A 27,693-nucleotide genomic window follows, 5' to 3' on the forward strand; every position below is an offset into this window, starting at 1 on the left:
CACCAACAGGTCATGTTTTCAGGATTTCCTTTGCATTGCACAGGTGATGCAATTATTACCTGGGCAAGACTAAGGAAATCCTGAAAACATGACCTGTTGGTGGGCCTTGAGGACTGGAGTTGGGGACCCCTGTCTTAGAGGACTTGACGTTGTGATCATCTGATCGTTTGTATAGCGAAAAGCACGTTCTACTATGAATGCCAGCTAAACACCTGCTTTCACAGGACAAGTACGGAGGTCTTCAGCAGACCCCCAGCTGTCATGGCAACCCATCGGCACCCCACAATCCTGTCACGAGCATGTAAATGGGTACTTCAAATGACTTACCCCAATTCCAGAAATTGACAGCGTCATTTAATAGGTTAACAGCGTCTGTTACAGGTGGATGATGGCTGAATAATTCATCTAAGGCCGGAGTCACACATGTGAGAAACACGTCCGTGTCTTGCATGTGAAAAGCAAGCTCTGGCGCCGGCACTCCAGAGCGGAGCATGCGGCTCCATGTGCTGCTATGCGGCCGCACGCTCTGCTCCAAAGTGCCGGCGCCAGAGCTTGGATATCACATGCGAGACACAGATGTGTTTCTCGCATGTGTGATCCCGGCCTCAGTCAGTAATTACATCTGACTTAACTCTATGGCACATGTTGAAGAGGTTACATTTCAACTTAATTTTAGCCAGTTATAGGTTTTCATATTGAATCCAATCTCTGATCTTCATACCTGATCAAGCTTGTATTCACTAATCCTTCTGCATGGAATTTCCTGAATTGCCATCAGTTGCTGACCCTAGACTGACTTAACTCATCACTTGCCTTTGATTCTATCATTTTCATTATGATCTGTGTCTATTTTTTAGACTGTGTTCCTGACTGTTGAATTTGTCCTTTTCCTTGTCTCTCCAGTTGTGACCAGGCTATAAAACCACTTTACTGCAAGCTCAACAAGTAATTCATGAATGCAACCCATGCACACATCACAATGCAATAACGGGATGCCAATGGGTTGTCATAACAGTCGTGAGCTTGATGAAGGACCCCATTGTTGCCATCTTAGAAGGAGAGAGAAAGAAGGGGGTCTCTGTGCAAGAATGTTATATGGGCCTTTTTCTGTCCAATAATGTTTCTGTAACAGAACCTGTTTACTGCTTTGAAGGTGGAAGTGGGCACCACTGTTTCTTGGGCCCTGTGTGGCTGCATAGATTGCACCAATGGCGTGTCTACCTCTGCTTGTCAGGCCATGTGTAATCCTTTAATAGTTTGAATAAAAGTTAATTTTTATATTATAGTCTTTAGTTGGGGTTTAGTTGCCTTTTGGCAAATTGGTAGTAATTAAGCCATGTGCACACAGGCACATAACGTTTTTTTGAGATACATGCTCTCTTTGGTGAGTTTGAGCAGAATTTTTTTTTTTTTTTCTGAAGTGTTTTGATAAGGTTTGAAGCAATTTGACAGTTTTTTTTTTCCAGAATATGTTTTTTCTGCAGCCTTTTAATGTCACTCTGCCTTGTCTGAGATTCTACGAGTAGCTACTTCAAAGAAATAATATGCTCTTTTTTTTCCCACCAGGCGTTTTTCAAAACCTGAAGCTGCAGAAAACACTCAAAAGTGTGAATTTATGAACAGCATAAGTTTTACATAAGAAATGAATAGAAAGAATCTGTCATCCAATTTTGAATAGATTTTTCAGGCTTTTTTTGTTTATTGGATCCACTTCAATAAGCTCCTAAAAATAATCTGCATACACAAACCCTTGTCCTGCTGATAAGACCAGAATGTTGCTCAGTTTAATAGGAGAACATCATTTTTCTATGTACTGTATGGCAATACATTAGTAAGTAGAACAAGTGATCAAGCAATCACAGATTCAAGGGTACTAAAAATGTGAAAATATAAAAATATTAAAAAATCCAAGCTTCCTACTCTTCTTATACTAAGGCTACGCTCACACTATCAGTATTTGGTCAAGATTTCACATCAGTATTTGTAAGCCAAAACTGGGAGTGGGTAAAAAATGCATTGAAGGTATCGGTGATGCAATAAAATTCCGATATATTTTAAAATATTAATTAACCCATAAGGGAAATGCCGTTAAGAGGAACAAAAGAATGAATGCCACATATCCCCCAAAAATGCAACAAAATGCAATAAAAACATCTTATGTACCACAAATTGATGTCAGTAATAATGTCAGCTTGCCATGTGAAAAACAAGCCTTCATGCAAATCCATTGACAGAAAAACAGAAAAATAAAATGGTTGCAGGTCTCAGAAAATAGTAACAATCCATTTTACTCCTCTAGAAATTTTCACAATTTTTACCCACTTAAATTAAAAAAAAACTGTAAGCTTGGAACTGTTGTAATTGTACTGACCTCTAAAATCATGTACCATGTATGTCATTGTTACTGCACAATAAGCACCATAAAGAAACAAATAATAGGGAATTGTGATCTTTGCAATTTCATTGGGAAAAACAAATATGCAAAATGGAAAATCACCAAACATGAAAGTGTTAAAGAAAATAGGAGCTGATCAACAGTACCAGGCAGCAGCATATTTTAAATGTCTGAGGACAGGTTTACCTACTCAGTTGTGTTTTAGACACATTTTACGCCTCATTTGACATTGACAGGGGTGGATTAGTGGGAAGAGAGTATGATTTGATATTCACAAAATTTGCCAAAGTTTTGGCATAAAATCTGGTCTAAATTAAGATGACCAAGATGTGATGTAGAGTCAGACAAAAGTTGCACCAAATTTAAAGATAATTAATAATCAGAATATAAACTATTGCTTAAATTTATTTTTGTTTTAAATGCATTAAAAATTGTTTGGCAATGAGTTTTTTTCATGTCACATTCTGTTAGGGCTGGCAGACCGCACCAAATATAAAGGAAGCTATAAGGTGCGTTTGCAGCCTGAGGTCCACCGTGCAGAGATATTACCTGCTGCTCGGTAATGGCGGATATTATTGGTGGTATAGTGAGACACCCACAAGTTAACATCACCTGGAATGAATTAGAAACTGACCCTGTTACGTCACAGAGCCGCAATACCGCAGAACAAATGCTTGTGTTCGGTCACATGACCCTACCCCAAGGACACGGGGTTAGAGTCCCTCTAGACCCACTAGCGTTCGGCACCGCACCTGCGGTGCCAGGGAAAATGAAGTAATAAATCTAGCGCCCTGCTCTTCAAGATGCTACTAACTGCCATAACTAGGGACTGGAAAGCACACTAGCTGCGCACAGCACCACACTGGTGAATGCTGCAAAGTTGACGCTGTACTCGTGCTCTGTGCTTGATTGCAATATCTAGCACTGTACTTGCTCGAGACACCAAACCCCATACAACAACACTAGGGAGGGGAATGATTAGGACATTTCACCAGATAACATACTCGCATCCACACACACACAGACAACTTCTGTTTATACTAGCGCATGGCCGAGCGGCCATGCAAACCTTTTATAGGTGCAGCCTTCCGGGACCGTGCCAGTGGTCCAATCAGAGCCACTTGAGGACCTGAGCATGTGACCTCTGACCTCCAATGAGAGGTCATCCCACGTGCATGCTCAGTAGACAAAAAGCAGGACTTAGTCCCAGGAGCATCTGCTCGCCGCTGATTACTACTGGTTACAATAACTGGACCTGCGATGGCAGCAGTAACCAGATGTACAGCATCAGCTTGAGCAAGATGCTGGGACTGACATCTCTGCTGAGCAGGCACCTCTGCGGCTGAGGAAGAATGGGAGACCACAGAGGACATGGTTCGAGGTTTCCCCTGTGCAGTGGCGGGACCTCGACATGTAATACATTCTGCATATAAAATCAAAGAGGAATCTTGCAACTTTGACACTGGCCATTGGGGCCATTTTAGCCTCATGCTTTGTCTTTCAGGAAGACTTTTCAGCAGACTCCTTATCATCACAGTCAGGATTTCAATGGCAAGCTAACACTTATGTACATGCTAATGACAAAGATCCACTATTCATATTGGTTGATGTCACTTCTGACCCTGCTACTCCTCCATTCTCAATGACCTTTTCACACAGATAATAAATTCTTCAATAAATTAAATAAGGTCTAAATTAGTCTCTTGTTGTATATTCTCTGAAAGAGCAGGAAATATGAGTCTATCATAGCCTCAGTGACCACTGTGAAAATTCAAACATTTCTATATTTTTTAATATAATTTAAGTCATAATCTGAAAAAAGAAAAAAAAATATAAAAAAAATTAAAAGAAATACATTTACTATAAAATCTTGGTTTAAACAGTGACGACACATGCTCTACATGACAGTAGCAGCAAACTTACCCGCTTAGTTCAAATATTTATAACGTTCCTATAAGGACATTTATGAGGGCAGGACATTCATAGTGACCAGGGAAGCAACGTTCAGAATATATATTTTTTTTATAGTTATGTCATTTCATTTGATTTCTATAGAAAACAACAGAAAAGTAAAAACAAAGAGGTTCAGAATAACAAAAAAATTCATCTTCCAGCCATACAAAACTCCACATTATTTATGGTGCCACTAAAGCACTAGTAAAACACAGACAGCTATTGGAGTTACATGCACAGCAAATCAAATGATCAGAATTACATTTAATGAATCCATTCCTGCCTTTCTGCACATTTTCTTTATATTTTTTCAAATATAATAAAGCCGTAAGAAATAATGCAATATTCCTTCTATTGCCATAAAAAGCCCTGAAAACATATAACATAACAAGAAAGCAAATATATTCATCTGATAATGAAAACATAAAATACTCCCAGATATCATGAACTTAATTAGCTAAAGTGACACAGAAAGCAAGAAACACGGTGTTATAGAAAACTGCATTAAACGGATACAGACTGAATGATGCTTCCATTTCAAGGCACAATGATGATGTGCAATCCTGCCCTGCAGAAGACACTTAACAAGGTGAGATTATGGGGCCGATGGGAGAACAGCTCCCTGACGGACACTGCTCGCTCCTAAATGTGCCACCATTTCACACACTGCGGAGTTCTGCCATCATTTTTACTGCAGTCATTTTTACATTGGATTGGGGAGTGCTGTTTGCTTTATTCTGCAAGAAACCTTTGTTAATGGGTGCAGCTATGAAAAGATCAAACCTCGTTCATCCTGCTTTGAATTGTCAGCGTACAGAACATTCGCTTTTGGATTTTTTTTGTGTGTCAGTTGTGACAATATATTTCTGATCATTGCTTGTAACTTTATGTATTTGTCATAAAGTTCAAAGCATATCTGTGGCAGAAAGGGTCCCAAAATGACACTGTGAACGGCACAGTTATTGTAGCTCATCATCGAGCTGGCAGGCAATACATCAGCGCATTTGCGGGATGCTGCTATAAAGCAAAGCCTTCTGGTTACTTTCATTTCTTACATATTACTATCCAGTATTTGTCATTTTTATTATTTTGCACTATTTCATTATTAATATAGTATTGAGCATTCCGATACCGCAAGTATCGGGTATCGGCCGATACTTGCGGTATCGGAATTCCGATACCGAGATCCGATACTTTTGTGGTATCGGGTATCGGTATCGGATCAATAGGGATGTGTAAAATAAAGAATTAAAATAAAAAATATTGATATGCTCACCTCTCCGGCGGCCCCTGGACATCACGCTGGTAACCGGCCGGCTTCTTTGTTTAAAATGAGCGCCTTCAGGACCTGCGAATGACGTCGCGGCTTCTGATTGGTCGCGTGCCGCCCATGTGACCGGCACGCGACCAATCAGAAGCCGCGACGTCATTCTCATTCACAAAACTCCTAATTCTAGGAATTAAGGACCTGCGAATGACGTCGCGGCTTCTGATTGGTCGCGTGCCGGTCACATGGGCGGCACGCGACCAATCAGAAGCCGCGACGTCATTTGCAGGTCCTAAAGGCGCTCATTTTAAACAAAGAAGCCGGCCGGTTACCAGCGTGATGTCCAGGGGCCGCCGGAGAGGTGAGCATATCAATATTTTTTATTTTAATTCTTTATTTTACACATCCCTATGGATCCCAGGGCCTGAAGGAGAGTTTCCTCTCCTTCAGACCCTGGGAACCATGAGAATACCTTCCGATACTTGATGTCCCATTGACTTGTATTGGTATCGGATATCGGTATCGGCGATATCCGATATTTTTCGGGTATCGGCCGATACTATCCGATACCGATACTTTCAAGTATCGGACGGTATCACTCAACATAATTATTAAACCACAATTGGCACTTTAGTCGAAGACTCAAAAATGTAATTGCCTATTTGCTGTTTGTCCTTTGATTGGTGACTTTTTTTCCTCTACGTCGGATATGAATCGTTCTCCAAAATGGACATTCCGCATTTTACAGACTTCATCTCCGAAGAACAATAATTCAGTTTTTTTTTTTTAACACAAGTCAATGCGGTTTATAATTAACTCCGCAGATTAGTTCACTTGATAAAGACCATTATGTCGCAGTCTATCTACAGCAAAAATTAGGTCACAAATGGACATTTCTAAATGTGTAGTATTGATCTACGCCGTGATTGCTTCTAACATTCAAGGCGGATTTCACATAATGACTTCATCATTCACTAAGGAACGTGCAAGTATCCTCGCATATAAAACTAATAATTATGTTTTAGAAGACAGTGTTAGAGTTCATAAAGGAGAAATAAAGTATGATCATTATTATTAAACTTGATGCTGTCTGTTATGGAGACTCAGTCAATGTTATGTCTTTCCGATCTGCAAACTAATCATTACATAGATGTAATTACGGTACTACAAATGCAAATACATTGTACCACTTGTATAAATATAGACTAGCTGAAGAGCCCGGCATTGCCTGGGCATAGTAAATATCTGTGGTTAGTTATAGCACCTCACTTCTCTCATTTTCCCAATCACATCTTTCATTTTCCCCCTCACAACTCTCATTTTCCCAATCACATCTCTCATTTTCTCCCTCACACCTCTCATTTTCTCCCTCACTCCTCTCATTCCCCCCTAACACTTGTCATTTCGACCTCACATCTGTCATTTTCCAATCACTCCACTATTTTTCCTTGCTCCTCTCATTTTGCACTCACACCTTTTCATTTTCACCTCACACCCCTCATTTTCACCTCAGTATATACATGTTTGCATCTCCCTTATATATAGTATACACCTGTATGTCATCTCCTGTATATAGTATATACCTGTATGTCATCTCCCCTGTATATAGTATATACCTGCTGTGTGTCATCTCCCCTGTATATAGTATATACCTGTATGTCATCTTCTATATATAGTATATACCTGTATGTCATCTCCTTCTATATATAGTATATACCTGTATGTCATCTCCTCCTGTATATACTATATATCTGTGTCATCTCCTCCTGTATATAGTATATACCTGTATGTCATCTTCTATATATAGCATATACCTGTATGTCATCTCCTCCTGTATATAGTACATACTTGTAGGTCATCTGCTCCTGTATATAGTATATACCTGTGTGTCATCTCCTCCTGTATATAGTTTATACCTGTATGTCATCTCCTCCTGTATATAGTATGTACCTGTATGTCATCTCCTCCTCTATATAGTATATACCTGTGTGTCATCTCTCCTGTATATAGTATATATATGTGTGTAATCTCCTCCTGTATATAGTATATACCTGTGTGTCATCTCCTCCTGTATTAGACCTCGTTCACACGTTATTTGCTCAGTATTTTTACCTCAGTATTTGTAAGCTAAATTGGCAGCCTGATAAATCCCCAGCCAACAGGAAGCCCTCCCCCTGGCAGTATATATTAGCTCACACATACACATAATAGACAGGTCATATGACTGACAGCTGCCGTATTTCCTATATGGTACATTTGTTGCTCTTGTAGTTTGTCTGCTTATTAATAAGATTTTTATTTTTGAAGGATAATACCAGACTTGTGTGTGTTTTAGGGCGAGTTTCATGTGTCAAGTTGTGTGTGTTGAGTTGCGTGTGGCGACATGCATGTAGCGACTTTTGTGAGATGAGTTTTGTGTGGCAACATGCGTGTAGCAACTTTTTGTGTGTCGAGTTGCATGTGACAGGTTAGTGTAGCAAGTTGTGTGCAGCAAGTTTTGTACATGTCGAGTTTTGCGCATGGCGAGTTTTATGTGTGGTGCCTTTTGAGTATGTGCAAGTTTTGTGTGAGGCAACTTTTGCATGTGTTGCAACTTTTGTGCATGTGGCAATTTTTCCGCGTGTGCAAGTTTTGCGTGTGGCGAGTTTTCCATGAGGTGAGTTTTGCACTTGTGACGAGTTTTGCGTGAGCCTAGTTTTTGCATGTGGCGAGTTTTGCGCGTGGCGAGTTTTGAGTGGCGCCATCGCTCTTGTTCACATCTGGCAGCTGTCAATTTGCCTCCAACACTTTTCCTTTCACTTTTCCCCATGCCTATGACGCTCTCGGGGTCCAGACGTGTGACTGTGAAAAATTTTGTGGCTGTAGCTGCGACGCCTCCAACACTTTTCCTTTCACTTTTTCCCCATTATGTAGATAGGGGCAAAATTGTTTGGTGAATTGGAAAGCGCGGGGTTAAAATTTCACCTCACAACATAGCCTATGATGCTCTCAGGGTCCAGACGTGTGACTGTGCAAAATTTTGTGGCTGTAGCTGCGATGGTGCAGATGCCAATCCCGGACATACATACATACACACACACACATTCAGCTTTATATATTAGATTTATTATTGTTTTTATTATGTTTTTAGTTGTTACTCATTTGCAATTTGCAGTAAATATTAATTCTTTTTATTGTCATTATTTATTTTTAGTGCATCATTTATTTCATGATGTTGTACATGTACAAAACTTAAATATAAAATTACAATGAACAAACTAAAAGTCACAGACTGTCACAGAATGAGAAAAGACCCCGCTCTCACAGGCTTATAGTCTACTGGGTAATGGAGAAGAAGACAGCAGGTTGGCGGGGGTCTTAGCAACTCCTTTTGTGCTGAGGTGACCGGCGGGTTGCGCAAGGCGTTTATTACGGAGGCCATGGAATGAACTTCAATATTGCTCCTGCAACGTAACCAGTCCAGCTTAACCAGTCCAGTTAACCCAAAAAAGGCCATTTGCAACATCTGCCATGCCAGCATCAGCAGGCGCAGCACAACTACCAGCTTGAACTCCACCAACATGCTCAGGCACATGCAAGCAGAGCACCCAACTACACCAGGATCTAGAAACAGTGTCTGAGGGTGATACCACTGCCTCTTCCCCTTTTCTGCATGCACACCAATCCCCTATCCATTATGTAGGTAAAGATGACTCCCACCTTGCATCTGTCATTGCACACTTGCAACCATGTCCATGTCCTTGTTCCAATATTATGAGGACATGGAATGAACTTCAATCGAATATTGCGTCCAGCATGCAGCCAGCGGGTAAGGAAAGGGTGAATCAAACACCCGAAAACCACGCCCCTATGACCGAAAACCAATCCCGCCAAATTCAGGTGACAGGTTCCCTTTAACAATTCTAACTTTCTTCATGTAATATTCACCCTTTATAATTTATTTAGAATGTTATTACAAAGTGCAAACAACGAGTGAGAAAGTACCTTTCTGCCGACCTCTTATCCCCTGAGCAAGTGTTTTGTTTGCTTGAAAGTGACCATGAATGTTAAAAGGTGAATTGCAAGTATCATCAGGAAATGAAATACATAACTAAAAATACCTCTGTGATTTCTTTGCGCAGACAGGGTGTCTGACAGATTCAATTCAATGTGTCATACATCATTCCCCACAGTGTTATTGACAGAGATGTAGCAGCATCGAATTTTAATTATTCAGCTTGTATCGATCCCTCAATATTCTGGTGAGAATCATTTTCAGACCCTTGAGAGGTTAAAGTTGTTGTTTAATTATCCAACAAGCAGCATCTTGTGAATCACGGTTTGGATTTCCCTTGTTCAGTCCTCCTGCACCAAATTAATTCTGTACTTTGTTTTTGTCTATATTTGCAGGATGAAAGTGCAGTCCAGACATATAGGAAGGTTAAAAAAAATATATTTTCACAGTCACAAGGTCAGTACTTACTGAAACTTGTTGAATAAAAATACCTAGATTAATAAGGAGAACTTTCTGCTGTACTGTAATAGATACAAAATGCCATAATTTAGTGCAATATATTCTCAACTGGCTGAATTTCAATTTTAGTTACAAAATGTGAAGTGAAGGTTACTGTACGAATCTGGTGAATGTTCCATCCAAATATCTAGGAATGCATTGCTGAAATAGTAAAATAGATTATTCTAACTGCATTGCAACAAGCAGTCTGAAAAAGTTATATCTATATAAAAGTTGTATCTATATAGGTTAACATTTATAGCAACACCCAAAGACATAAATTATATGAGCTCAGGGAGTTAAAAAGGTAACACGTACTTGGAAATGTGCATTTGGTAACCTTTCCAAGTTTTGTTAGCATAGGGAATTCAGCTCTACAAACAAATATATAAATCAACAGTGGCTGGTGGGGACAAGGAAAATGGTACTGCTAAAAACCCTATTTAAACATACTAGTGGGGATAATTTTTAGAACATTGCCTTATCGAAACATGGCCACCCAAATGAAGAAAGAGCAGTAGTGATGAACGAATGTTATCCAAGCATGTTTGCTCATCACTAAGGAACAGTCACTTACTTAGACATGGCAAAGTTTAAAAGTACTTTACTTTTTGCAAATCATTGTCTTTTGGCAGTTAATAACTTGCCGATTTTACATGGTATTGTGGCACAGAGCTTTGTGGTTACACAATTGGTAATACAAAGATTAATAGTTTTGCTTCAGGATTGAGGAAGAGAGCTTGGTAGCTAAACACCAGGACTGAGGAACCGAGCTTACTGCTTATAAACCTGGATGGAGGCACAGAGCTTAGTAGTTACATACCAGGACTGAGGAACTGAGCTTGGTGGTTTCATATCTGAATAGAGGCACAGACCTTGGTAGTTTCACAACAGGACCTAGGAACTGAGGTTAGTGGCTACAGGTCTGGATGGAGGCACAGAGCTTGGTAGTTACACAAGAGGATTGAGGAATCGAGTTTAGTGGTTACAGATCTGAATGGAGGTAAAGAGCTTGGCAGTGGAAATAAACAATAGGAATACTCTATATATTTGCAGTTGATAGATGATGATTTGCTTATCACTAGAGCAGGGGTCCCCAACTCCAGTCCTCAAGGCCCACCAACAGGTCATGTTTTCAGGATTTCCTTTGCATTGCACAGGTGATGCAATTATTACCTGGGCAAGACTAAGGAAATCCTGAAAACATGACCTGTTGGTGGGCCTTGAGGACTGGAGTTGGGGACCCCTGCACTAGAGCTCTCACCACTGAGACCTCTACCATTAGGCCTCTAAAATGCCCTGTGTCTTTCCTAACACTATACTCATGTCCTTATTGCTGCCATTATTATCATTCACTATATTAATTTTTTACACTTATTTAACACAGTGATATTTAATATCGTAGATTCATTTTGAAAAATAATTAAGGTATAAATAACAATAAAAAAATCTATTGTCATAAAATGAATGAGATATCACATGTATTTATATATTGTAAGATTATGGTGCTAATTTGATACATGTATTTTAAATTATCCTCCGTATAGTTTTCACTCAACAATAGTTGAATTCGGTATGCACTTTATGATATAGTTTACATTAATCTTTTTCTTTTTATTTCACCGTCTCTATTGTATCTGCGTTATTTATATACATGCACATCACTCTGCAAATTCACCTTTATTTTTTTGTATTCACATAATCCTCATTCAAGGTATGATTTCATTTTTACTTATCCTAATCCATTTTCTTTGAGCATTCATTTATTTATTTCTACACTTAAGTCACTTGCGTCCCTATTAAATGCCATGTATGATTCCCCTTAGGCTAGGTTCCCATTGCGTTAATGGGTTAGCGCTAACGGACAGCGTTGCACAGCGAAAATGTCGCAATTAACACCGTGCAACGGGTCCTTAGCGCACCCATTGACAGCAATGATGATTCTGCCCGCAGCGCATCGCTAGCGCGTGCCACTTTAGGCACGTGCTAGCGATGTGCCATTCTTTTGTGACGGACCTCGGACGCTGCTTGCAGCGTCCGAGGCACGTCCGAGGTCTGGTCCTCACTAGCGCAGATCGGGGATCTGCACTAGCGGGGACGGCGAACGCGGCCCCAAAACAAACATTGCGTTAGCGCAATCCGCTAGCGCTATGCGCTTAATGGATTGCCCTAACGCAATGGGAACCTAGCCTTAGGTGGTATTGGCTGGAGTCTATGCAGTTCACGCAAGCACTTCCCAGGGTTTTGGTGTGTTGGTTCGTCATCCTTCTCCCTCAGATAGCGTGCATGCATGTGCCCTCTAGCTCTGTTCCCTTCCGGGAGCGCTCCACATCTGGACTGCATGCACTTCAGTGTGCTGTCCAAAGGAGCTCGTCGCCGGAAGTGACCTTCATTACGGCCGCACAGGGAGCCACATGCGCTGGGAATATCCCTGGAGAGAATGGGATAAATCACTCCTCCTCTTTGTAATACTCACGCGATTGGTGCTATGGGGTATATAACAAATTACCACCCCATCGCAGCGGACCCCCGGAAGACGCGACGGTGAAACATGCATTGGGGTGAGGGGGTTATGCCATCCATCCGTCTGTGCTCCTGTGAAAGGTATATACATTTACCCTTAATCTTACACTACTTGCTTTTTACTATTGCTGATTCCCATTTGCTGATGCTCTGTTGCTCTGCCTGTTTTCAGTGATATTTGAGCCCTCTGATATAGACATCATTTTTGGAAATTGGATCTATTAAACAATAACGATTAAGGTGCTGTTCTACTGTATGATGCAGGCTCTTTAAGTATTACTCAGCATTTATACTTTTCTCATGTTGGCAGAACTATTTACTCTAACTTTACATTAGGATTATTAGTATCTTTCCCAGTCAGCAAAGCTATACTTCCATTCTTAATATTATTGATGGTATACATTTCCCTCTTCTGGGCATTCTGCTTTTTTATGATTGTTCTCTATGTATGATTTTAGTATTTTGTGTAATAAAATGTGATTTTATAATAATTTCCTGGATCTCTTCTTCGGCTAATGTTATATAAGTCCAAGTTTGTTTGTTGGTATTAAGGCATAATACAGGATGGGCCATTTATATGGATACACCTAAATAAAATGGGAATGGTTGGTGATATCAACTTCCTGTTTGTGGCACTTTAGTATATGGGAGGGGGAAAGCTTTTCAAGATGGATGGCGACCATGTCTAGTCCAGTTCTGGCCAGGAGTTTGCACAATGCATTTTGCAGTCATGTGACCGCTGTTCCCAGGGCTGACACCGGACAATACTCACAGCGCTAAGTGCATGCAATGTAAGGAGTCACAAGTCTGCAGTCACACAGAGTGATTAAAGCCTTGTCATTTTAGACAAGACAAAACCTTTAACCTTTTCACGACATATGACATACGTATATTTGTTGATAAAGAAAAACATCATCAATTGTAGGCATCAATTTAATAAATATCAAGGTTGACACGTGACTTTGTCCAAGTTTTTAATTTTGGCCCTCTGTGTATTTGAATTTGCCATCCTGATCTATACTCTGCTAACTTAGCTGCATTCTGCTGCATCTACTAATTTTAATGAAATGCCCTCACCATAAGTAGCTAACAAATCATCCATCCGTTCATCTAAAGATCTGCATCCTAATGTGGGTTACTTACATTCTTTGACCCTGACACTGTAGAAAGTGACATTTTCTCAAACTATATTGCTAAGAATCATTTTGACAATAATGTAGTGCAATTAGCATTTAGTGATGAATGAATGCTAGTTAAGGGAATTTGATTGTAATGAACGAAGCTCTGAATAGATCACCTTTAAAGAGCAGCTTGACTCATAAATTTTATTCCTTTGCATTTTTCCTTCAGAGAGACTCTGCCTTGTACTTTATCCTTTCTTCTTGTGCTCTACTACTAAGTATACTCCCAGCAAACTGTACAAATTCCCTATTGTGCTAACATTTGGATTCTTATCTACAGACGTTTTATGTGCTCCTTTGTGTGCCATTTTTATTAGGAAAAAATAAGATGTTTCAGCCACAGAGAGAATTTATGCATAGAATTTTGGCTGAATCATCTCTTTGGAAAATACGTAGTATAGCGCAGCAGTTAATTTGAAGCATAAAGAAAGGCAAAGTTACTCAACTAAAAGTGGTTTAGTCTTCATTATAACAGAGGAGACTGTGCAATATTATATCAACTTCACATGAACAGTTTCCTGGAAAGTGGACTGGTCATCTTGAGCCAGTTGAATGGCCACCAAGCTCTCCCAATCTGACCCCCTTAGACTTTTATCTTTGGGGTCATCTGAAGGCAATTGTCTATGTTGTGAAGATAAGAGATGTGCAGCATCTGAAACAGTGGATACTGGAAGCCTGGGCTAGCATTTCTACTGCATTGTTGCTATCAGTGTGTCAAAAGTTGGAGAAGAGGGTTGTGTTGACAATCCAACACAATGGGCAGCACTTTGAACACATTTTATAAGTGGTCATAAACTTGTAAATAACTCATTGAAGAATAAAGTTATGTTAAAACCGAGCACGCCATTGTTTTTCTTGGGAAATTCTCAATAAGATTGATGTGTCACATTGATGTTTTCTCGCATAGCACTCGGCCATATTCTACGGTAGTGTGACTCCAGCCTAGCAATTAAAGTGCAACGTGCCACTATTAAAATAGTGGAAATGATAGTTTTTTCAACCCTATGAACTAGTAGTTGCAGGTTGAGGCCCGAAATACAGATAGCTGTTGGCAAGTGTCCAAACTGGAATTTCATTGCCAACTAGTATGGCTGAGAGCTGCCACGAACAAAATCATCTCCTGCTGCATTTTCTTTACCCAATACAAAAGATGACATGCTTAATGTCTAAACATAAACAATAATATTCCAAACTCATTAGCCTAAACTAGTGAAAGCTAATAGCTATTTTTGCTGGGTTGCAAAAATCTGAGTAGTGAAGTGCAAAATGCTGGAGCACATATAATCATGCCAGATATAATAACAGGTTCTTATGTTTCATATGTTGATGATAAAAGTTGCAGTAAACCAGGAAATTGATAGTATGAATAATGTTATTTTACCTGCACAGTAGATTGCTATAAGAAAATGAAAAGGGTCCCTGCCCTCAGCACCGATGTGCACATTTTGCCCTGCTTCTTCGCCTCTCCCAGAATTCTTTCCATGCTTGCTTACAACTTCTGCACATTGCGGTATATACACACAACTAATGTGCAGAAGTTTTAGGTAGGTTTTGAAAAAAATGGTGCAAAGTAGGAATGCTTTAAAAAAATGTGTTAATGGTACACACATAGATATATATTACACACACAGTTTATATATATATATATATATATATATAGGTGTGATGGGTCCCTGGCTGCTGGCTTTTATAAGGTAAATCTATCTTATGGTGTGCATTTAGGTTTTAACATTAATATATATTGCAAGCGGTTGTGCGCTAGTACCTTTTTCACTTTTTTGTATACAATTAGACTTCTTTATACAAATACTATTAAGATTATGCACTTTATATTTACAGTATGTGGTGCCTGATCCCTACTGCTTGCATTGTGAGCTGATGGATTGTATATTATGTATGTTCCAATACTTATTTAGTTTGAAAATATATATATATATTTTGGATATTGATTATTATGGCCCTTTCATGCACCTGATTTAAAACTAAGCCACTTTGAAGCCATACCCGCCGTTCCTTTCCCGTACTTGTTTTTCTTTTTCCACTTATAATATTTTACGTGTTTTTATTCATGTGTTTGTGTATTGTAGTAAAAATAAATTTAATATTGATTAACCAACCTTAAAAAGCATCGGTTTGGGCGAGATATATATATATATATATATATATATATATATAAATTAGCTATTGAGCCCGTTCTACGCCCGGGTGGCGAGCATTTATATTGGTATATGGTCTCCATCCTGTTATGTGCTGCTCTCATCTTGCTCCCCCATCCTGTCATGTGCTGCTCCATCCTGCGTCCCCATCCTGTCATGTGCTGCTCCATCCTGCGTCCCCATCCTGTCATGTGCTGCTCCATCCTGCGTCCCCATCCTGTCAGGAGCTGCTCCATCCTGCGCCCCCATCCTGTCATGTGCTGCTCCCATCCTGCGCCCCCATTCTGACATGTGCTGCACCCATCCTGCGCCTCCATTCTGTCATTTGCTGCCCCCATCCTGTCATGTGCTGCTCCCATCCTGCGCCCCCATTCTGACATGTGCTGCACCCATCCTGCGCCTCCATTCTGTCATTTGCTGCCCCCATCCTGTCATGTGCTGCTCCCATCCTGCACCCCCGTTCTGTCATATGCTGCTTTCATCCTGCACCCCCATTCTGTCATGTGCTGCTGCCATCCTGCACCCCCGTTCTGTCATGTGCTGCCCTATTCTGTCATGTGCTGCTCCCATCCTGCGCCACAGTTCTGTAATGTGCTGCTCCCATCTTGCGCCACCGTTCTGTAATTTGCTGCTCCCATCCAAATGCCCCATACGCTGCTCCATAAAGGTTGATGGCCCCCATAAGATGCTCCATAGTATATGCCTCATATGCTGCTCCATTATAGTTGATGGCCCCCATAAGATGCTCCATATTATATGCCCCGTACACTGCTCCATTATGGTTGATGGCCCCCATAAGATGCTCCATAGTATATGCCCCGTATGCTGCTCCATTATGGTTGATGGCCCTCATAAGATGCTCCATAGTATATGCCTCATATGCTGCTGCATTATGGTTGATGGCCCCCATAAGATACTCCATAGTATATGCCTCATATGCTGCTGCCTTATGGTTAATGGCCCCCATAAGATGCTCCATAGTATATGCCCCGTATGCTGCTCCATTATGGATGATGGCCCCATAAGATGCTCCATAGTATATGCCCCGTATGCTGCTGCATTATGGTTGATGGCCCCTATAAGATGCTCCATAGTATATGCCCCATATGCTGCTCCATAAAGGTTTATAGCCCCCATAAGATGCTCCATAGTATATGCCCCGTATGCTGGTGTGATATATAAAAAAAAATAACATACTCACCTATCGTCGCTGGGCGTCGAGTGCTGGGGGGACTGAGCAGGCGGGGACACCGGTGCTCTGTGGGGGTCAGGTGCCGGAGTTGCCGCTAGCTCAGGCCCCCGACACTTATTATATTCACCTGTCCCGTTCCAGTGCTGCGTGCCACTCCGTCTTCCGGTTCCTCTGGCTGTGACTGTTCAGTCAGAGGGCGGCACGAATTAAACGCGTCATCGCGCCCTCTGAACTGAATGTCACAGGCAGAGGACCCGGAAGACGGAGCGGCACGCAGCACTGGAACGGGACAGGTGAATATAGCATACTCACCCACCTGGCACATCCCTGCTTCTCTGTTGGAGATCGCGGTGTGCGTTCAGTGCTTACGCATACCGCGATCTCCTGGGCTGCGTCACTCTGTGGGGTCGACTGCGCCGGGGCTTGTGCTTGCGCAGTCTATAAAGGCTTCAGACAGAGTGACGCTCCCAGCGTTATATTATAGATATATGTATATATATATAATGTTAAAAGATTGGAACAGCACCTAACACAGTACCTTAAAGTGCACGCATCCCCAGCCAGCAATCTCAGACGGCTCTTTGCAATAGTAGAAAAACAAGGGGAAACAGCACAGCGGACTTCCAGAAAAAAAGTGATGTTTATTGCCCAAATGGCGTGGCCATTATATATATTTATATTATATATAATATATAAAGCTGAATGTGTGTGTGTGTATGTCCGGGATTGGCATCTGCACCGTCACAGCTACAGTCACAAAATTTTGCACAGTCACACGTCTGGACCCCGAGAGCGTCATAGGCTATGTTGTGAGGCAAAATTTTAACCCCGCGCATTCCAGTTCATCAAACAATTTTGCCCCTATCTACATTATGGGGAAAAAATGAAAGGAAAAGTGTTGGAGGCTAATTGACAGCTGCCAGATGTGAACAAGGGGGATTTAAAGAATGAGAGCGATGGCGCCAAAGAGTATATACCATACAGTTGCTATGGTGGGGCCCTGACATGGGATACTCACCACACATGGGGATATGAACACACACTACCACGTGCTTGAACACATATATATTACCCTCAGCACACATTTCACCACACATACACCAACCTTACCACAGAAAAGTCAAAACACAAAAGTCGCCACTCAAAACTCACCACGCGCAAAATTTGCCACATGCAAAACTCGCCACATGCAAAACTAGGCTCACGCAAAACTCGCCACACGTGCAAAACTCACCTCATGGAAAACTCGCCACACGCAAAACTTGCACACGCGGAAAAATTGCCACATGCACAAAAGTTGCAACACATGCAAAAGTTGCCTCACACAAAACTTGCACATACTCAAAACGCACCACACATAAAACTTACCACACGCAAAACTCACCATGCGCAAAACTTGCTGCACACAACTTTCTACACTAACCTGTCACATGCAATTCGACACACAAAAAGTTGCTACACGCATGTCGCCACACGCAACTCAACACACACAACTTGACACATGAAACTCGCCCTAAAACACACACAAGTCTGGTATTATCCTTCAAAAATAAAAATCTGATTAATAAGCAGACAAACTACAAGAGCAACAAACGTACCATATAGGAAATACGGCAGCTGTCAGTCACATGACCTGTCTATTATGTGTATGTGTGAGCTAATATATACTGCCAGGGGGGAGGGCTTCCTGTTGGCTGGGGATTTATCAGGCTGCCAATAGCAACCAATCATAGCTCATCTTCTATTTTGCTACAGTTAATTAATCTCAGCTCCGATTGGTTAATATAGGCAACAAAGGACATTCTCAGTATAACAAAGCTTGTGTGAGGTAAAAGCATGTCAGTTAGGGTGTGTTGGTGGAGAGGCTGATGTCAGTCACATTACCTCTATGTGAAAGGATATAGAAACTGCCAGTTACAGACTATTTTTACCACAATAATGCCTCATAAGAAAAGGAATTCCATGGCATGAATGTCAGCTGATGCGAAAAGAAAAGCTGCATTACGGGCCAATGAAAAATGTGAAGACCGAGTAACAAGGCTGACACACATGAGAACAGCAGCTGCTTCCTCAAGAGACAATTAACTTTCTGAGCAGAGGGAAGCGAGGCTTGCAGACACGAAAACAAGAGCTGCTTCCTCAAGGGCCAATGAACTTTCTGAGGAGAGGGAAGCAAGGCTTGCAGAAATAAATACATTTTTGTTAACACATTCTATTTTGCTAACAGCAGTTATTAACCTGGGCAAAGCCGGGTAGTACAGGCCGGGTAGTACAACTAGTGTGTATATATATATTGCCTTGCGAAAGTATTCGGCGCCCTTGAACTTTTCAACCATTTCCCACATATCATGCTTCAAACATAATGATACCAAATGTAAATTTTTGGTGAAGAATAAACAACAAGTGGAACACAATTGTGAAGTTGAATGAAATTTATTGGTTATTTTAAATTTTTGTGGAAATTCAAAAACTGAAAAGTGGGGCATCCAATATTATTCGGCCCCTTTACTTTCAGTGCAGCAAACTCACTCCAGAATTTCATTTTGGATCTCTGAATGATCCAATGTTGTCCTAAATGCCTAATGATGATAAATATAATCCACTTGTGTGTAATCAAGTCTCCGTATAAATGCACCTGCTCTGTGATAGTCTCAGGCCTCTGTTTGAAGCACAGAGAGCATCATCAAGACCAAGAAACACAACAAGCAGGTCCGTGATACTGTTGTGGAGAAGTTTAAAGCCAGATTTGGATACAAAATGATTTCCAAAACTTTAAACATCCCAAGGAGCACTGTACAAGCGATCATATTGAAATGGAAGGAGTATCATACCACTGCAAATCTACCAAGACCCAGCAGTCCCTCTAAACTTTCATCTCACACAAGGAGAAGACTGATCAGAGATGCAGCCAAGAGGCCCATGATCAATCTGGATGAAGTGCAGAGATCTACAGCTGAGGTGGGACAGTCTGTCTATAGGACAAAAATCAGTCATACACTGCACAAATAAGAAATCTCATCTCGTGGGATCTTGGTGCCGAGATCTCCATCTGTGCATGCGCTGCCACCCGGCGGCCATTTTTCCAGAGTCCACCACACAGGAAACCATGGAATTGCGGGGAGCTCTGACCTTTCACAAAACGTTGGCAGAGCCCCCTGCAGCTCTGGACATCCCTGCAGCAGTGCTGGGCACCCACAGCAGCATAGGACACCCGCAGCGGTGCGCAGCACATCAGAACACCCCCTCGTCCCAGCTTGCAGCGTCACCCCACTCCTGCCTCCTCCAGCAGCGATCCTGATACCCCACTTCACTGCAGCCACCTCCCCCGGTAAGCAATAAGACGCATGGATTATAAGAAGCGAAAAGAAAAGGCTGCTCTCCAGTCCTCAGAAGAAGCACGGAACTCAATCTTGATAGATAGTGAAGTCCATGAAAATTTTTTTCATGGACTTCATTATAAGAAGCACCATCATTTTATAAAAAAAAATTCCTATTTTTCTCCTCAAAATTTGGGGTGCATCTTAGAATCTGGAGCTTCTTATAATCCGAAAAATACAGTATAGGTACATACATACACACACACACACACACACATAAATCTAAACTAAAATTTATAATACCGTAAAAAACTTGAGTATAAGCCGACCCGAGTATAAGCTGACCCCCCCTAATTTTGCCACAAAAAACTGGGAAAACTTAATGACTCGAGTATAAGCCTAGGGTGGAAAATGCAGCAGCTACTGGTAAATTTCAAAAATAAAAATAGATACCAGTAAAAGTAAAATTAATTGAGACATCAGTAGTTTAAGTGTTTTTGAATGTCCATATTGAATCAGGAACCCCATATAATGCTCCATACAGTTTATGATGGGCTCCATAAGATGCTCCATATTAAAATATACCCCATATAATGCTGCACAATTGTTGATTATGACCCCATAAGATGCTCCATACAGACATTTGCCCCGTATAATGATCCACAAATGTGGATTATGGTCCCATAAGATGCTCCATACAGATATTTGCCCCATATAATGCTGCACATGGCCACATAAGATGCTCCATACAGATATTTGCCCCCATATAATGCTGCACATGGCCCCATAAGATGCTCCATACAGATAACTGCCCCATATAATGCTGCACATGTCCCCATAAGATGCTCCATACAGATAACTGCCCCATATAATGCTGCACATGGCCACATAAGATGCTCCATACAGATATTTGCCCCGTATAATGCTCCACAAAGTTGGTTATGGCCCCATAAGATGCTCCATACAGATATTTTCCCTCATATCATGCTGCACATGGCCACATACGATGCCCCATACAGATATTTGCCCCCATATCATGCTGCACATGGCCACATAAGATGCCCCATACAGATATTTGCCCCGTATAATGCTGCACATGGCCACATAAGATGCCCCATACAGATATTTGCCCCCATATAGTGCTGCACATGGCCACATAAGATGCTCCATACAGATATTTGCCCCATATGCTGTTGCTGCGATTAAAAAAATTAAAAAATTACATACTCACCTCTCCGGCCCCCGACACGTGCTATAGTCACCTGCACCCCATTCCACTGCTGACCGCCGCTGTGTCTTCCCATCCTCTGCACTGATGTTCAGGAAGAGGGCGGCGTGCACTAATCGCGTCACCGCACCCTCTGACCTGAGCGTCACTGCGGAAGACACAGTGGCGCCAACGGTGGAACGAGGAGCAGGTGAATATCGTGCACTGCCCTGTCATACTCACCTGCTCCTGGCGCCGTTGCTGCACGTCTGTTCCCCAGCGCCGCATTTTCTTCCTGTAGTGAGCGGTCACCGTTACCACTTATTACAGTAATGAATATGCGGCTCCACCCCTATGGGAGGTGGAGCCGCATATTCAGTACTGTATATGAGCGGTACCATGTGACCGCTCACTACAGGAAGAAGCTACAGTGCCGGGGAAGCAGGGACCTGCAGGGACCGTGCCAGGAGCAGGTGAGTATTATTAAACAGCCCCCGCTCCCCCTGCCCTGCCGACCCCTGGGTATGACTCGAGTATAAGCTGAGAGGGGGACTTTCAGCCCAAAAAAGTGGGCTGAAAATCTCAGCTTATACTCGAGTATATACAGTAATTCACCTGGAGGTTTTACTTCAATATGTATTCAATTTCATTAAAAATAAAATTTCTAGGTGCATTATATTAGAAATTTCAGTCTAGGAAAGTTTACTTCTTATAGCTGAACTTGCATGAAGTGTAATTAGCCAGCAATATGTGACTATAAAGCAATAATCGAGCCACTTTAAGTGAACAATGTTTCACTGGAGTAGATAAAATGAGAGAATGTGATTGTGGCTTAGAGTGGGTATAAAAGCTTATTCTTGATTAAGTAATCACATCAGTACCAGTCATTAACATTGTGTTGCTGTGGTTTAGAGAGCGGATCTCGGTTAAATGCATCACTTGTCTGAGTGCTCAATGTCCATTAAATGTTGCATTTGTAGCAATGAATGGTGATGAAATTCTATTACACTGTCGCCGAGTCAAGAAAGACTATAGTTTCTTTTTACATGAATATATACTCTATTTCTTTGCTGTGGCTTGAAAATATGATGTATTGCTATTTCTGATTGATTTTTCCTTTATAATAATTGTAGGGTTTTCTCAGTATGCATATAAAGTTGAAGGAGTTGCTCTATAAAACCGTCCCTCTCCATGTGCTCAGTTAAAGAGTTTGTCCCATCTTAAAGGGAATTGGTCAGTAGCATGAACCCTCCTGAGCCATCTACAGTGCCTTGCGAAAGTATTCGGCCCCCTGGAACTTTTCAACCTTTTCCTACATATCATGCTTCAAACATAAAGATACCAAATGTAAATTTTTGGTGAAGAATCAACAACAAGTGGAACACAATTGTGAAGTTGATTGAAATTTATTGGTTATTTTTAATTTTTGTGGAAATTCAAAAACTGAAAAGTGGGGCGTGCAATATTATTCGGCCCCTTTAACTTAAATTAATACTTTGTTGCGCCACCTTTTGCTGAGATTACAGCTGCAAGTCACTTGGGGTATGTATTTATCAGTTTTGTACATTGAGAGTCTGAAATTCTTGCCCATTCTTCCTTGGCAAACAGCTCGAGCTCAGTGAGGTTTGATGGAGATTGTTTGTGAACAGCAGTTTTCAGCTCTTTTTACAGATTCTCGATTGAATTGAGGTCTGGACTTTGACTTGGCCATTTTAACACCAGATTATGTTTATTTGTGAACCATTCCATTGTAGATTTTGCTTTATGTTTGGGATCATTGTCTTGTTGGAAGACAAATCTCCGTCCCAGTCTCAGGTCTTTTGCAGACAACAGGTTTTCTACAAGAATTGTCCTGTATTTGGCTCCATCCATCTCCCCATCAATTTTAACCATCTTCCCTGTCCCTGCTGAAGAAAAGCAGGCCTAAACCATGATGCTGCCACCACCATGTTTGACAGCGGGGATTGTGTGGTCTGGGTGATGAGCTGTGTTGCCTTTAAGCCAAACATATCATTTGGCAATGTTGCCAAAAAGTTCGATTTTAGTTTTATCTGACCAGAGCACCTTTTTCCACATGTTTGGTGTGTCTCCCAGGTGGCTTGTTGCAAACTTTAAGCAACACTTTTTATGGATATCTTTGAGAAATGGCTTTCTTCTTGCCACTCTTCCATAAAGGCCAGATTTGTGCAGTGTACGACTGATTGTTGTCCTATGGACAGACTGTCCCACCTCAGCTGTAGATCTCTGCAGTTCATCCAGAGTGATCATGGGCCTCTTGGCTGCATCTCTGATCAGTCTTCTCCTTGTTTGAGATGAAAGTTTAGAGGGACGGCCGGGTCTTAGTAGATTTGCAGTGGTATGATACTCCTTCCATTTCAATATGATCGCTTGCACAGTGCTCCTTGGGATGTTTAAAGTTTTGGAAATCATTTTGTATCCAAATCTGACTTTAAACTTCTCCACAACAGTATCACGGACCTGCCTGTTGTGTTCTTTGGTCTTCAAGGTGCTCTTTGTGCTTCAATCAGAACCCTGAGACTATCATGGAACAGGTGCATTTATACGGAGACTTGATTACACACAGGTGGATTATATTTATCATCATTAGGCATTTAGGACAACATTCGATCATTCAGAGACCCACAATGAACTTCTGGAGTGAGTTTGCTTCACTGAAAGTAAAGGGGCTAAATACTGCACGCCCCACTTTTCAGTTTTTGAATTTCCACAAAAATTTACAATAACCAATACATTTTGTTTAACTTCACAATTGTGTTCCACTTGTTGTTGATTCTTCACCAAAAATTTACATTTGGTATCTTTATGTTTGAAGCATGATATGTGGGAAAAGGTTGAAAAGTTCCAGGGGGCCGAATACTTTCGCAAGGCACTGTATTTTAGCATGCAAGTTATAGGAGACTGAACACAATGATACACATATCTGCAATCTGATGTCTTTTTCTAGAGAAATCCACATTTTTCTTCTATGTAAATAACCTCTTCCAGACTATGGGGAGGGTGGTGCCTGGAAGATAACTGTCTCCAGAGATTATTGTACATGAAGGAGAGTTACCAGTGTGAGACAAGTAGCTAACACAGAACAGGAGAAATTAAATTTGTCTACTTGCAAACAGATTTGTTTCTTTCTGAGCTCTGCTGTATTACTACAATATTACAACCATGTCTGCCTGTGACATGGAACCTGAAAGAAACCACATTTTGGGGCATTGTTTGATACTTTTTCCATTATTTTGTTTACTTATACAGAGATCTATACAAAAAGAAAGGAAAAAGATTGCGCCTTTTTTTTAAACAAATACCTAAAATATTAAATACTTGCAAATACATAAAAAACAAACACAGATTCATACTGTCCTATGAACCGACAGCTAACATGTTGCTGCAGGGTTTTTATTTTCCAAAGAAAAAAACGCTTCAAAAATACCCAGAACATTGTTTTTCCAAATAAGGCTCCATGTGAAGGCTGGCAAGTCCTTCTTCTATTGGTTCTATGTCAAAATAGTCCAGAGGTGTACTCACATTCTGATGGCTATGACAAAGGCAAAAACTTGGGAAGTACATGAAAATAACTATATAATTATTTACTCAACTTATGTAATCATACACAATTATATAAACTATAATATAGTGATATATATGGGTATGATCTTTACATTTATTTTAGGAAACAGATTTTTATATGATAATGTGCTATCCTGGGGAGAATGAAAAGATAAAGCATGATAAATGCTTTCTCTTAAAAAAAGAAAAAAATTACAGACAAAAAATATAATGAACAAATACTAAATTTTACACTAGGCAACAGAAAACGAATGACTTTAATTTATTATTTAGTTAATCAGTAATTTATTACAATTAAGAAAGGCTTAACCTTTGTATATTGGCGTTGAAGATACACTAATTGTGGTATTTCTATGTTAATTATTCACCTCTGAGCCGAGAGACAAGTTCTGTGAGTGAACTTCTGCTCCTCGGATGTATTGATGTGTGGTTTAATTCTCATGAGATATGTGGATGCCAGAAACTCATCCAGAAATAGAAGCATTCGGCTGTGTAATAGTGATCATGGAGATTTTTCTAAAGTAAGCCACTGCACAAGTCTAAATGATCTCCCTCACCTCTGACCAGTAGCTTCATTTGTAGTTTGTATTGCCTGTATTCTTCGATAACAAATCCACATATAACAGAGGTAAGAACTAAAGCAAGAACAGGCAGGCACCAGATAAAACAATGAATTCAACACAGTATATTTAAGGAAGTTCTCGACCTAAACAGAACCTAAAATGCTAATCATAATGAAACTTACAGTGGTTATCCAGCATTAAAGGGAACCTGTCACCCCCCTGGCGATTTTAACTAAAAGAGCCACCTTGTGCAGCACTAATGCTGCAATCTGTCAAGGTGGCTCTTTTATTTGGGTCCCTTCCAATGCTACAATATTCATTTTTTTAATTTTCCTGCCATACCTGTAGTCTGTTCGGGGGGCATGTCTTTTGCCCCCGGACACAAACGCCTCCCAGCCATCACTTGGCCCCTCTGTGCATCGGGTGCCGCCTCCTGTGCTTCCATTAACATCCCCGGCACCTGCGCTGTAAGTTCCCATCATGTGATGGGAGTCGAAGGACATCGCAAACAGCACATGCCCGAAAAAAGAACGCCAGGGGGAGGTGACAAGTCCCCTTTAAAATATAATTTGTAGGCTTAGATTCTTAGATAATAACAAGCAAAGATAGCTTCACTTGCTGCACCCCTGTGGATCCAGTGGTCAGCGCCTGCACTGGAAGCGATGGCTGCAGATATAAGAGGAGTGCTAATGCCTATTATTTGATGCAGCGATGTCTGGAACAGTGTGTTATCAGATAAAGCAGTCCTGTTACATCCCGAGCACAGTCATTGCTTCCTGATTCAATGCTGACTACAAAGGTTATGCTCCCACAATGAGCTTTTGGTGAGTTTTACATATTTTTTCTGCATCAAAAACTCAACATCTTACAGTTCCAGAAAACTGAATGGGATTTATAGAAATCTAATCACCACTGCAGCATAACGGACTTGCTGTGTGTGTTTCAAATCCTCAACATGTCAATTTCTCTTTCAGGTAAGCTGAGTTTTCTGTTCAAAATTTGCCCATAGACTTGCATTAGGGCAGCGCATTGGCTCAGTGGTTAGCACTGCAGCCTTGCAGCGCTGGAGTCCTTGGTTCAAATCCCACCAAGGACAACATCTGCAAAGAGTTTGCATGTTCTCCCCGTGTTTGTGTGGGTTTCCTCTGGGTACTCCAATTGCCTCCAACTTTCCAAAGACATACTGATAGGGAATTTGGATTGTGAGCCCCATCGGAGCCAGCGATGATAATGTATGCAAAACTGTAAAGCACTTCGGAATATGTTAGCGCTATATAAAAAAAAATAAAGATTATTAGGTGTGAAAATTCCGCAGGTAAAAAAACATTCATTTTTAGCGCTTTTCCACTGTAGAAACGCATACTAAATGGATGTAATATGCACCTCTTGTATGTCACCAATTTGTATGTCAACAAATTTTTGTCAAAGCCAAATACCAGGAAGTACCAAAAACAAAGCCGCTTTATCTAAAGCATGACACACGAAAAGGATACAAAAACAGTGTCAAATACTAGATAAAAAAGCATGTTAAAAACACACACAAAAAAAGCAATAAAAAAACCCTGCAAGTAACCTAATTTAAACCCTTCGCCCCAAAGCCTGTTTTCACCTTCCTGACCAGGCCAATTTTCACAATTCTGACTACTGTCACTTTATGAGGTCATAACTCTGGACCGCTGCACTAGATACCACAGATTGAGAAAGTTGTACTTTGTGATAGTGGTAAAATGTCTTTGATATGACTTGAATTTATTTATGAAAAAAACGTAAATTTGGCAAAAAATTTTGAAAATTTTGCAATTTTCAAACTTAATTTTTTTGCCCTTAAATCAAAGTAATATCGCACAATATAGTTAAAATGTAAC

This window comes from Ranitomeya imitator, chromosome 2 (assembly GCF_032444005.1).
Source record: "Ranitomeya imitator isolate aRanImi1 chromosome 2, aRanImi1.pri, whole genome shotgun sequence".
NCBI lineage: Eukaryota > Metazoa > Chordata > Amphibia > Anura > Dendrobatidae > Ranitomeya > Ranitomeya imitator.